Source organism: Cervus elaphus, chromosome 11, assembly GCF_910594005.1.
Source record: "Cervus elaphus chromosome 11, mCerEla1.1, whole genome shotgun sequence".
In the NCBI taxonomy this organism is placed as follows: domain Eukaryota; kingdom Metazoa; phylum Chordata; class Mammalia; order Artiodactyla; family Cervidae; genus Cervus; species Cervus elaphus.
The window spans coordinates 2,175,871-2,188,478 of record NC_057825.1 but is presented as its reverse complement, the minus strand read 5'-3'; positions in this window follow the sequence as shown (position 1 = coordinate 2,188,478).

Genomic DNA, 12,608 nt, shown 5'->3' with positions numbered 1-12,608 from the left:
GGAAGCTGGACAGTGAGAGCAGAGAGGAACAGAGAGGCTGAGGTTGGGGCGTGCAGTGGGCCCGGCTGACCCCAGCAGTCTCTCCCGCTTGCCCTGCGCTCTGGTTCTCTGGCGGCGTCTCCGAGCTCACTTCCAGGTGAGCTGGCCACACGGTCGAGGCCTCTGGGAGCTTAGGTCTGGCAGGGGGCAGAGGTGAGTGGGCCCCAGTGAGGGGTGAGCTTGACCTACCCCTTCCCAGTGGGAGGGGGAGAGCTTCCTGGAGGAGCTTTAGGAGGTCACGGCCAGAGTGCAGGTCTCCCGGGGCAGGCGGGCTCTGGACGTCATCTGAGGGTACCGGGGAGCCACGTCTCCATCCAACCTGAAAATCGGCTTGCTCCAGGGGTGGCAGTGTGAAGCTCGCTGCAGGTAGCTCCAGGCACTGAAGTGCACCTGGTCTTAAGATCTGGGCCCCGGACAGGGCTTCCCTGGTAGCTCAGCTAGTAAAGAGTCCGCCTGCAATCCAGGAGACCCTAGTTTGATTCCTGGGTCGGGAAGATCCCCTGGAGAAGGGGTCAGCTACCCACTCCAGTATTCTTGGGCTTCCCTGGTGGCCCAGCTGGTAAAGAATCTGCCTGCAATGCAGGAGACCTGGGTTTGATCCCTGGGTTGGGAAGATCCCCGGGAGGAGGGGAAGGCTACCCACTCCAGATCATTGGAAGGGCTGAAGCTGAAACTCCAATACTTTGGCCACCTAATGGGGAGAGCTGACTCATTGGAAAAGACCCTGATGCTGGGAAAGATTGAAGGCGGGCGGAGAAGGGGACGACACATGATGGGATGGTTGGATGGCATCAGGCTGGCATGCTGGAGTCCGTGGGGTCGCAGAGTCAGACACGACTGAGCGACTTTCCCTTTCACAGCTCCAACACACCGCCGTTCTTGCCTGGCCGTCAGCTGCCCTCCCTGTGGGCTCAGACTGAGCAACCTGCAACCCTGCCCCCCCCCCCGCCCCCCCAGTCTTCAAACTCGTCCTGCTAGCTTCTGTCAACCAGCCCCTCAGCAGGGAGGCTCTGCGCTCCGCCCTTGCTCCACCGTCCTCCTCCCTCTGGGCAGGGTCTTCCCCGTGTGGTCCTTCTGGCTCTATCCCCCTGGGAGCACCGGGCTCAACCCCATCACGCCCCTCCCCCAGCCCTTTAAATGCAATCCGCGTGGAGAAGGCTCCTGGCCTCCAGTGCGCCCTGAGATCCAACCACCCACTCCGCTCCCCGATAGTGTCAGCCTCTCACAACCTTGACTGTAAGATTACCTATCAGCCCTAGCAGCGCGTCCAAACCAGAAAGCTGCTCTCTTCCCCACGTCCGTCCATTCCTTAAACGCCGCTGTCCTCCTGCATCTGCCCCGCTGACGCAGCTGCCCTGGTGACCGCCCGCAGACTGCCTCACCTCACCCCCCATCCCACCCCAGGGCCTTTGCACCTGCCGTGCCCCACGGGAGCCCCCCGCGGGTGTTCTCACGGCTTCCTCCCTCCCTCCCTCACTTGTCTGCTGTGAAACACCCACCGCACTCGCGAGAAACAATATTCTTTATTCACAGAGACGCCATCTGTCTCCCTCCTGAGGGTGGCAACTCTGCCCTGCTCACGTCACAATAGGAGCTGGTGTGTTGGTGGTGGCAAGGGAGACGCCAGGATCCCAGCACAGGCTGCCTGCCAGGGCCGGGATCCCCGGGTTCGCAGAGCAAAGCATGGACGGTCATCTGGGGTCCTGCAGCGGCTCGCTTCTCCCGTCGTGGAGGGAAGACCCTCAAACAAGCAGAACAAACATGCAGCTTCCAGCTGCTGTCACCACGAGTCCATGACACAGAGGCCACCTGTCCCCACACAGAGGGACAGGGGCACGAAGTCAGAGCGGAGGACGGCCCGCCACGCGTCCTGTTCTCGCTCGTCGCCGACGGCAGAAAATGCTGGTGCCCCCGGAGCCCAGTCTGGGGACCGGGGCTCGCGAGGCCCTGGATCTAACCCGGCCTTGCAGGGGTCCTGGGAGTCGGGGTGACACCCGGGACGGCTGCCGCGGTGGTGGTCCCGCCGCTGACACTGGTGGAGCCCGTCGTCCCGGCGACGCGCAGAGATGTGCGCTCGGCCCCAAGGCCTCCGGCGGTGAGGTGGGTGTTCCCGGTGGATTTGGAGCCTGAGCCTGGACTCTGACCCCCTTTCCATCGCCACGTCGCCCATGAGCAAGTCCAGGCTGACATTCAGGGCCGTGAGATGCTCTCCAGGGTGAGAACAAACCTGAAAATGCTGACTGTCCACTGTCTGTCTTCTTTAGAGGCAACTCCAATACTCTGGGCCAACTCTCTCCTTAAAACCTCTGTAGCTATTCACTTAGCAAGGAAAAACTTGGCCCGTGTCGCCTTACAATCAGGGCAGAGACCCCTGCAGCCCCTGCCGTGAGATCTGCGGTTCCTTGGGCTTGGGTCTCGGGCACACTCCGTGGGGGGCCTCTCCCTCCGGGACCTCTTGGGTCTCCCCTCGCTGCGTCTGAGCCAAGTTGTCCCGCTCACCGGAGATGTCCATCCGTCCCCGGCCCCTTGTCCCTGCTGCCGCAAGCCTCTCCAGCCACGTGGGCAAGCCGAGGCCGCCCTCGCTGGATGTGGTTGGGGCTGGACCGGGCGCGGTCCAAGGGCCCGTGGCAACCACGGCGGCCTGCTGGCGGGGAGGAGTTGGGACTGGCTTGGTGGATGGAGGCCTTAGAGGGTTTGCAGCAGAGTCTGGGCTTCGGGGTCTAACTCAGGAGCTGGGCCAGAGAGTGGTCCCTGAGAGAGGGCGCCAGAGGTGACCACGGAGGCGTGTGGAGAGGACGGGGATCCTCAGAGGGGTGCAGGTTTCCCAGGGTGGGGAGGTGGGCTGCCGGGCACGGGGCTCTGGATTGGGGAGAGGGCTCTGACGCCAGGAGGAGCAGAGACACCCCCGTGCCCCTTGCTTCCCCCCAGCTCAGGGGGCACACTCCTTGCTCTCCTCTGAGAGGCTCGGCCCAGGGGCTCCACACCCGAGTCCGTTCGGGCAGGAGGTGCTGGAGGGTCGGTGCCGCCCCCCCATGCATGCAGCGGCGGTGTCCCCGGCTCTGGTCCAGAGACGGCCCCGCCTGGCCGGGCGAGGGTGTGCCCCCCGGCCAAGTGGTGACTCCTCTCTGTTGGCTGCTGTGGGCAGCCGGCAGGAAGCTTCAAGGGCAAGTCCTGGACCAAACACGCAGCGTGCTCACTCGGTCGTATCTGACTCTGTGCGGCCCCGTGGATTGTGGCCCGCCAGGCTCATCTGTCCATGGGGATTCTCCAGGCGGGAATACTGGGGTAGGTGGCCATGTCCTCCTCCAGGGGATCTTCCTGACCCAGGGATCGAACCTGAGTCTCCTACGGCTCCAGCATTGCAGGTGGATTCTATACCACGGAGCCTCTGGGGAAGCCCTACAGCCTGGCAGAGGCTGCCAAAACCTTGCATTCATCAACCGAACGCAGGTGAGGGTGTCCAAGACCCACTTCGTAAATCACGTCTGCCCTGTGTGCGGGGGACAATTAACACCCCCCGGGGCTCTGGATCTGGCTGGCTGGGGCCGGGGAGGCTGGGACCCTTGCCCCCTGGCCTCGGACTTGCCCCCTGGGGCAGGCGCCGGCTGTGTTTGCGATGGGGCTCTCTGTCCTCTGATGCTTGTCGACAACCTGCCACCTGTCAGGTATCCCGGGGCTGGTGCAGCGTGGTGTAGAGAGCCAAGTGCAGAATCTTCCTCTTGCAGGCTGCAGACTCTGCTCAAGTAGTTTCACCTGGTGGAGCCTCGTTTTCCTGGTCTCTAACTGGGGAGGCCACCTGCCTCCGCGCTGCCACAGGGCTCCTGAAGGCTGTGCGAAGACGGAGCGTGAGCCGCTGGCTCGGCCAGGCCGTGGGGCCCCCGTGAGTGGCGGCTCCCGCCCCTCCCCGGCCCCGCCTGCCCCTTCTCCGTGGGCCCCGGGAACTCGTGGGTGCCTGGTCTCCAGCCCTCCTGTAGGGAGCAGTCTCTCTGTGGCTCCATAAGTTATCTAGTAGGTCAGCATTTTTGAGTATCTACTGCATGCGGTTTTCCAGGAGAAAGAAAGAAAGAGACCACAAAGATGCCGGTTCCAGGGACGTATCACCTTCAGGGAGGAGGTGGGACCGTCCGAGCCTTCTTATGGGGGTGAGGGCACAGGCTGCGTGGGTGAGGGGTCCCCAGCGATGGTCGGGGGTGTGGAGTGTGAGTGTCGTAGATCCAGCAGGCACCCTTCAGGCGGCAGGGTGCCAAGGGAACTCTTCAGGCCTCAGTATTCCCATCAGGGGAATGGCAATGGAGTTGCGTGTCTTGTTCACAAAGACTGGGAAAACAGGAAAAAGGCAGGTGGGAGGGGTTTACCCTCATGGCCTGTGTGATGATGGTCAAGGGCATGGATTCTGGGACTGGCCCCACACCCCGGGAGATGTGTGGCCTTGGGCTAAGGCGCTTTATCTCTTTGTGCCTCTGTGTTCTGGCTTGGAAAACCAGGGCTGACGATAAGCCCTGCACCCTGGGGTTGCTGTGGGGGTCAGGCTCTTCACAGACCTTTGACCCTCAGGGAGTCCAGGCCCCCAGGGAGGACCCGGGCCTGTTGGCCATCACCACCGGGGGTTTTGTGGCAGCTACAAACTGGCACTTACCAAGAGCATCGCCAGTGACTGAGCAGCAAAGGCCTTTGCCATCGGCCTCTCTGGAGACTGAACCCCGGGCTGCTATAGCTGTTGACCTTCAACAACCCCGAGGTAGTTCAGAGTGGAGTGAGATGCTCTGGGCTCCAGGGAATCTGGTGGGACGGGTTAGATAGTTGGATGTCCTTAGGAACAGATTTTATGATCTCAATCCTTGCATCTCCTCATATCTAGAGAAGCACTAAATCCCTTCATGGTGACATCAGACCCTCATGACTAACAAAAAACCTTTTGTAAACTGAGTGCTTCATGGCATTAAATTCCCCCTTCACCAAAATCTTGTCTATTGGCCTTCCCCCACTGCTGCTTTGCAGCAGACTCTCAGAGCTACCTGAGACGCTGTCTCCCCGGCTGCAGTCCTCATTTCGCCCCAAATAAAACTTAGCTCACCACTCTCAGGTTGAGCGTCGTTTTTTAGTCAACATTTGTCTCCTCTCTGCTCTCAGAGCGGGACCGACGGTCCCCAGGGAAGCCGCCCAGGTGCACGCACGCTCAGGGAGTGGGGCCGCTTGGAGTGAGGAGGAGGCAGCAGGCTGCAGGGCAGTGGCCCTTCTGGGCTGCGCTTGGAGCAGGTGAATCTGAGCGCTCTGTCTGCCGAATCCCGGGAGAGGCCGAGGAAGGGTGAGTACAGAACAAAGACGCAGCAGGAGGGGCTGAGCCAGGGTTTCCCGTGATTTCCTCCGGTGGCTGGCCTGGTTCGTCATCGCCCGTCCATCAGCCCAGGAGGGTGGGAGGGGGCGCACTGGAGGAGAGGGTTCAGCCCAGGAGAGGCCCAGCCCAGAGAAGCTGCAGAGTCGTGTCCCAGGTGCGCCGGTGATACTGTCTGCCTCCGGGGATGCTCTGGGAAGGGGCGTAGAGGGGAGGAAGGTCCCCCAGCCCAGCCCGGCCAGGAGAGTGGGCGCGGGCCCCCCTGCTGGGGACCCTCTCCTGGAGGCTCCGCCCTGCTCGAGGTTGGCCTGGGAGCCCTCTGGGCTACACCAGGGTCAGCCGGGGCCTCTGTGTTTTCCCTGTGTTTGTAGGGGTGTGGCTGCCCGGGGTGGGGAGAGGGCCTTCTGAGAGGGGCGGGGGCCCCAGGGAAGATGACAGATTCTGCCCTTGGCCTGGACTCTCTGTGGGCCCAGAGGTGGGTGCAGACAGAGCAGGGCTGGGCAGAGCGCCCTCCCGCCTGCCCCCTGGAGGGGCTGGCTTGGGTTCAGAGATGGGCGGTGAGGGGGCGGGGCCTGGCGTTGAGCCTGAGCTCCTAGGGGAGAGCTTGGGGTGTGAGCGGTCCCCCTGCCTCGGCCCAGGCAGAGGGGCTGCACCCTGGTGCTGTGCTCACCTTTGTCGTACAATCTGGGGGGTGGTCACTCCAGTTTCCTCATCTGAAAATGGGGTGTCGACGGCCTGGGGTCATGGGCTGCTGGGGGGGCAGTGGGCACGCATGGCAGGTCTTCACTGAAGCTGATGGTTCTTCCTGGGGGAGCCAGAGGGGCCAAGCTATTCCAGGTGGGGAAACCGAGGCTGGGAGTGGGTGGCCAGTGGGCACCTTGGCCCAGGCTGGACGGAGTGGCCTGGCACGCTGAGGACAACCCTGAGGGGCTCCCTTACCCCCCGAAGTATCAGCTGTTGTTGATCTCCCCTCCCCAACTCCACCGAGGTCCCCAGATGTGTCCCCAGCTCCTCATCACAGCTTGGACCCAAGGTCCCTGGCCGTGGGGATCTCTGTCCCTTCAGGGCTCCCCGGCCCCATCACGAGAGGTCCAGCGTGGCCGGCTGGCCCACGGTGGGGGCAGGGTGGCCTGCAGCTGGCGTGGACAGATGGACGGAGGGCCACCACACAGGGCCCTCCCCCTCTCCCCCGCTGCAAGCCACAGCCATTCCCCAGCTCCTTGATTTTTCATTAAAACAGCCACGGGCTCCGAGCTGCCAAGGTCACGGGGCTGCCAGGGGAGCTGAATTCGGGCCATTACGCTGGCCGCTAATGTCCTTGAGGCAGCGGCTGCTGGCGCGATCAGGCACCGGGGACACTCCAGTCTCCTCCTGTCCCGCAGCGATGGTATCGGGGCCTGAGTGATCTCCCCACGGGCAGCCCTCCCTGGGGAGCAAAGGGATGCTCGTGGGCTGCTGGTCGGTCTGAGAGGCTGAGAAAGGGGCCTCTCCCCGTGGTCCTCCCCACCTCGCCCGGCCGAGTTCACGCTCAGTTCATTGGCTGCTGGGAAACATCATTCATTCCATCGTCTTCTGGCTGGAAGGCCTGGGCCAGGGCGGGCACGGCCCCTGCGTGCTGCCCGCCCGAGGTGGTGGTGGGGGAGTTGGGGGGCGCCGCGGGGCAGCAGCCCGCCCTTAGGCCTTCTCAGGGCCTGGGATCCCATCACCTCATTTACAAAGGGCTGAGATTCTAGGCGGCCCTGTAGCCACCGCAACTGGCCAAGTAAAGGGGCGTGCAGGGGCCAGGGTCCTACAGCCCCCCAGCTGGAAACTCGGGGTCCCCAAGCCTCACTGCCCACCCCAGGGATTCTCACGGTGGCCCACATGTCAGCACACAGTGGTCCATGTGCAAGGGGCTCTGTTCTGGAGCCGGGGGCCGTGAAGCCTGTTCTGGGCTGAGAAACCGTTTCAGATTTTGGCTGAGCAAAAGCTAGAGAAAGTCCCCGTCTGGGGAGCGGATCGCCGGAGGCCAGGCCAGCGGGGAGCGCCTCCGAGCAGCGAAGAGGCTGCAGGGTCGAGTCCAGCCTCTGGTGCCCGCTGGGCCCCGAGGACCACGCGCTGTCCAGTTCCACTCATGGGGCCGCCCGCCGGGCAGAGAGGGCGGTGACCCGCCTCCAGCAGCTGGGGTGGGGCAGGCTGACCTTAAAGGGCGCAGGCCAGCCTGCGGGTGTTGGCTGGGGCTAGAGCTGGACGCTCACACGGCCGCACAGACGTGTCCCGGCTCTCAGAAGGGTGCACAGGAAAGGGTGCGTTTCTCTGCATGTAAATTACACCCGAACCGAACGACGAGAAAGCTCCCTTCCAGACACAGTCGGCACCCGGGGTGGGTCCAGGCGGGACACCCTGCTCGGAAACCAGCCACAGCGGAGCAGGGACCGTCTGTTCGCCCCTTGGTCCCCGCTCTGGGCGCGGAGCTGCTGCTCCTTGGGAGGCTGGGAGGGCTCCTGGGGCGAAGGTGGCTTGGCTGCCAGGCCGGTGGGAATGGGCCTCAGTGGCCCGCCTCCCAGTTTCTGGTTCCTCCCCGGGCTGGGAGAGAGGGGTATCTGGGAGAGAGAAGGTGGAGCTCTTCTGGGGACATGCCTTCCTCCTGCAAAAGCAGAACCCTGGGGTTTCACCAAATAGGCAGACAGACCACCCCAGAGGAGTCCAGGTGTAGGGAGGGGTGGGCAGAGCTGGGATGGGGTCTCAAAGCCACTCAGCTCCTGGGTTTTCTTTCCGATCAGATGGTGGAGAAGCTAATAGGCTCATGAAGCCTCAGGAGCTCTCTTGGGGAGGGGGCTCCCCTTTTCTCCTGTTTAATTGACACTTCTCGGCCTTTTGGCTAAGACCAAATGTCGTAAGGGGGTTTTCCAGGTGGCTCAGCCGCTAAGGAGGACCCGTCTGCCATTGCAGGAGACGCCAGAGACACAGGTCTGATCCCTGGTTGGGAAGATCCCCTGGAGAAGGAAATGGCAACTGACTCCAGTCTTCTTGCCTGGAGGATCCCATGGACAGAGGAGCCTGGCGGGCTACAGTCCATGTGGTCGCACAGAGTCGGACACGCCTGAGCACACAACGGGGAGGGCTTTGTCCTTCTCCCTGTCTCCATCTCAGGACGGGTCACGGCCCCTCTGTCTCTCCCCTCCCCTGACAGCCCCCCATGGGGCATTCTGTGCTGCAGAAAATAGCTCCTGGGAGTGGGTCTCCCTTCCATCCTGCCTCGGAGTCATGAAGCTTCTCCTGGGCCGGATAACACACAGGTACTTTCATGGGGTCCAGCATCTTTGATACTGTGTTATCCTATCAGCCAGCCTGATGCTGGGAGAGACTGAGGGCAGGAGGAGAAGGGGACGACAGAAGATGAGCTGGTTGGATGGCATCACCAAGTCAGTGGACATGATCTGAGCAGACTCCGGGAGATGGTGAGGGACAGCGAAGCCGGGCGTGCTGCGGTCCGTGGGGTCGCGAAGAGTCGGACACGACAGCGCGTGAACAACAGCAACATCAAGGAAAAGGAATCTGGAAAAGAATAAATGTGTGTGTGTGTGTGTAACTGAATCACCCTGCAGTGTACCTGAAACTAACATTGTCCACCAACTGCGCCTCAGTTTAAAGACGAGTTTAGAATCTCCATCCCCCAAATGCCTTGGCCACCTGTGCCGTCCGCTCTTGGGGAGCCGTCATTCGGGCCGAGCAGGATCACGCCCGGTTGCCACTCCTGGCAGCACACGTCTGGGCGTCCTCACCTGGGCTGGAACTCTCCAGGTGTGTGTTCTCGGAGTCCAGACCTGGCAGCCGCGGGCAGAGGGACACAGCCCTGCTCCAGGCCCCTCACCGGGGATGCTGAGTCTCAGCCGGAGCCGGGGTCCTTCCTGCCCAGGCCGGAGCCCCTCTGACCCTCAGAGTGAGACCTTCCTGTGCCCTGCCGCTGCCACTGGGAGCCGAGCGGCCAGCTTCTGCCCACGCCGCCCGCGTAATCCGTCTGGCTGGACCCGCCGCCCTGTCCTCGCCGCGGTGATTGCATTCGCACCGACTGGCTCAGATTCACTGGGTTATTGGCTCGTTTTTCATTTTGCATCTGTGGTAACCAGACTTGGAAATAAAAAGCAGGGCAGGGCCTAAGCCTGATGGGGAAGGGCTGCGCGTGGACGCCTGGAAACGGGGTGAGGGCTTTCCATGGTGGTGGTGCAGGGGAGGGCGGCCGGCTTCCCACTCAGGCCCACCTAGGGTCTGGCCCCGGCCTGGTCTCACCGCTGGGCCGGCGTGGTTGTGGTTTTCCTGGCTGCAAAGTGGGAGAGTAAGACCCACCTTGGGAGCTTCACGGCACATAGTAGGTGTTCAATAAGTGCAGTTGTTATGATGATGGCTATAGGATGTTACGACATTGTTTTAGAAGTCCTGAAAGAATAGAAGTGTTTCACTGGGGGCTGTTTTAGAAAACGTAGATACGGGAATGAGCCGTGGAACGGCTGACCTGACGAGCTGCCTCTCTGATATTCAGTTATCCTCCCCTCGCCCCCGCGCTCCGCCTGTGATTTGATTATTTCAGTGCCCAGGAGGCACTGCTGTCCACACGTTGGAGGAGTTAGCTGCAGCTCTTCTCTTCGGGGTGGGGCTGGCCTCCAGACCGCCTAAAAAATCCTTTCGTTCTTGAGATTCGCGGGCAGGCAGACTGATGGTCTGTGCATCTCGGTGTCTCGCTGTCCATTTTATGGACAAGAAGGACGAAATGACCAGCTCAACCAAGGTCACAATACAGCAGCCGGGCTGGGGTTCAGACTCAGGTGTCTGGATCTCAAGCGTTTGCTGTTTCGCGATCCAGCCCTCATTCAACACTTACCTCCCTCGGAGCTCGGTGCTCGGCAGACACAGCGGGGAAGGCGTCAGGCCCCACAGAGGCTGGGGCAGAGCACAGAACGGAGTGACTGGACAGCTGCTGGGGGCTCTGAGGGTGGGCCTTGGGGGGCGCCCCTGTGTCCAGGGTCGGGGGGCCTCTGCAGGTGGGACGGTCTCAAGGCGGTGACCTAGAGATGGGACGGAGCCTGCAGGCTCTGGACGGGGAGGCAGCGAGGCCTGGGGAGGGCGGTGGGCCAGCGGGCTGCTGCTGCCGCCGGAGCTGTGTGTAAGGTCGCCGCGGGCCTGACCGGTGGGGTCTGTCCGGGTGTGCGAGCCGGGCACCGGGACTTGGGGCAGGGCCAACCGGGGTGCAGTGCCCAAGCTGGGCCGTCCAGCCCCGTGCTTCAGCGGCCTGGTCTCACGGTCTTGGGCATCCGGGTTTAATGGAACCCGCTTCTTGGAGAAAATGGCAAGCCCACCCCAAGAAAAGCCAGGTTCTCAGCAAATCTGTCTTCTCCTACCGTGCGGGTAATCATGGGCCGGGAGGGATCGTAAGCACTTTTCTGTGACACTTGCTTGCTTTTCAGGGGTCATGGACCCGTTAGAGCCTTTGTGAATTTGAAGATTTTGTAGGTTCCTTGGTATGTATGTGTATTGCTGGTCAAGTGACATCGCAGATCCTGGGCGACTCCCAGCTTGGTCTGGGCAGACCTGGGCACCTGTGGCTCACGGCCTCCCTGAGCCCTGGGTCTCACCAGGCAGTGTGGTTGGTCAGGCCGCGCCTCACCCGGCTGAGTGCCCACGTGGTCCTCGGCACCTGAGTTCCGAGTGACAGCATTGCCCTTCCCCCCACATGGATGCTCCCCTCTGCCAGGAGGCACGTGGCCTCTTTTCATCCTTTACCCCGGTGGCCAGAAGCCCAGGAGGCTGTCCGGGGAGTGGGGCCCTGGCGGGGGGGGACGCCCAGCACTGCCTCCATGTCAGCCGCCCGTGGCCGGTGATTTCTCCGCGGGTGCCTGGCTGGGCCGCCTTCTCCCCAGGCACGTGGGCTCACACTGTGTCCAGGCTGCCTGTGGGGTGGGGGGGGGGTCACAGCACAGAGACCCTCAGCCCCAGCTCCCTGTCCCCGCTTGGTGGGATTGGGACGGGAAATCTGGAGGGATCCAGAGGAGCCAGGATCGGGGCTTGGCTGGGGGGTGGGCAGAGGAGCAGCGCGCCCCCAGGGGCTGGGGCAGGTGAGGCAGGGAGTCCCCACTGCCTGTGGCCCCCAGGTAGGGGCCTCCTGGCAGGCATAGCGCGTGTGCCTTAAGGCGAGTATGTCTCTCTCTCTAGTGAGCCCCCGTAACTCACACCTTTCCTGTGCGGTAGCCCTTCCAGCAGTCCTGGACACAGGCCTCTCCAGCGCCCTCCCTGGGGCAGCTGACGGGCACCCGCCCCAGTGCCGGCTGAGTCCAGGCTCCTCCTGGTGCTGCTAGCCGGGCTGCAGGTTCCCAGGGCCGGGGAGGGGTTGGGGGGGGAGACGTGGCCTCTCCCCCTTCACAGGCTGAAGGAGCGTGTCTTCACGGGGGGCAGCGTGTCTGGGGTCTGGCCCGGCGATCTTTCCACCCCTCAGGTTTGTCAACACGCATTCCTTTCTTTCAGAGCAATTTTTGTCGAGGTGAAATTCACCTACCGTAAAATGAACCGCTGCCAAGCAGGCCGTCCGGGGGCGTTTGGCCTGTTCACGGTGCTGTGTTCCCAGCCCTCTATCTGGCTCCAGAACCTGTCATCACCCCACGGGAAACTGCCCCTCCGAGCTCCTGGCAACCCCCAGTCCGGTTTCTGTCTCCAGGGATGTCCTCATGCCGCACACTTCCCGGCCACACGTGGCCGTTCACGTCTGCCTTCTCTCGCCTGGGAGCGTGTCTTTGAGGTTCATCCACATTGTTTTCCCCGAACTTCCTTCTTGTCGCTGATGTGTCTGAAGCCCCAGTTCTGGCCAGCATTCCACACGCTTCACTTGCTATTACCCTGACACTGGCCCTGAGAGGTAGGTGTTAACCGTGTGATCCCCACTTGAAAGACACGGAAGCTGAGGCTCCCTGAGGTCGGGCAACACTGCCCAGGGGGGCAACGGGGACTCCAGGCTCTCCTGTCCTTCGGACCCCGCTTCTGGCTCCTGCTCATTCCGGGAGCCCCGGTCCCACCTCCGCTGCCTCCCAGAAGCCTTCAGCAGGGCCGCCTGGGTACAGAGCCTGGTTAATCTGCCAAAGGCAAGCTCCTTGCAGGCAGTGAATTCGTGTCCTTGCCCTTTGTGGGCCCCCCTGGACCACCACACGGTGGGCGCTTTATCAATTAGCAGGTAGTGCCTCTTAATGGGCTCCCCGGGTTGGGGCTGAGCCCG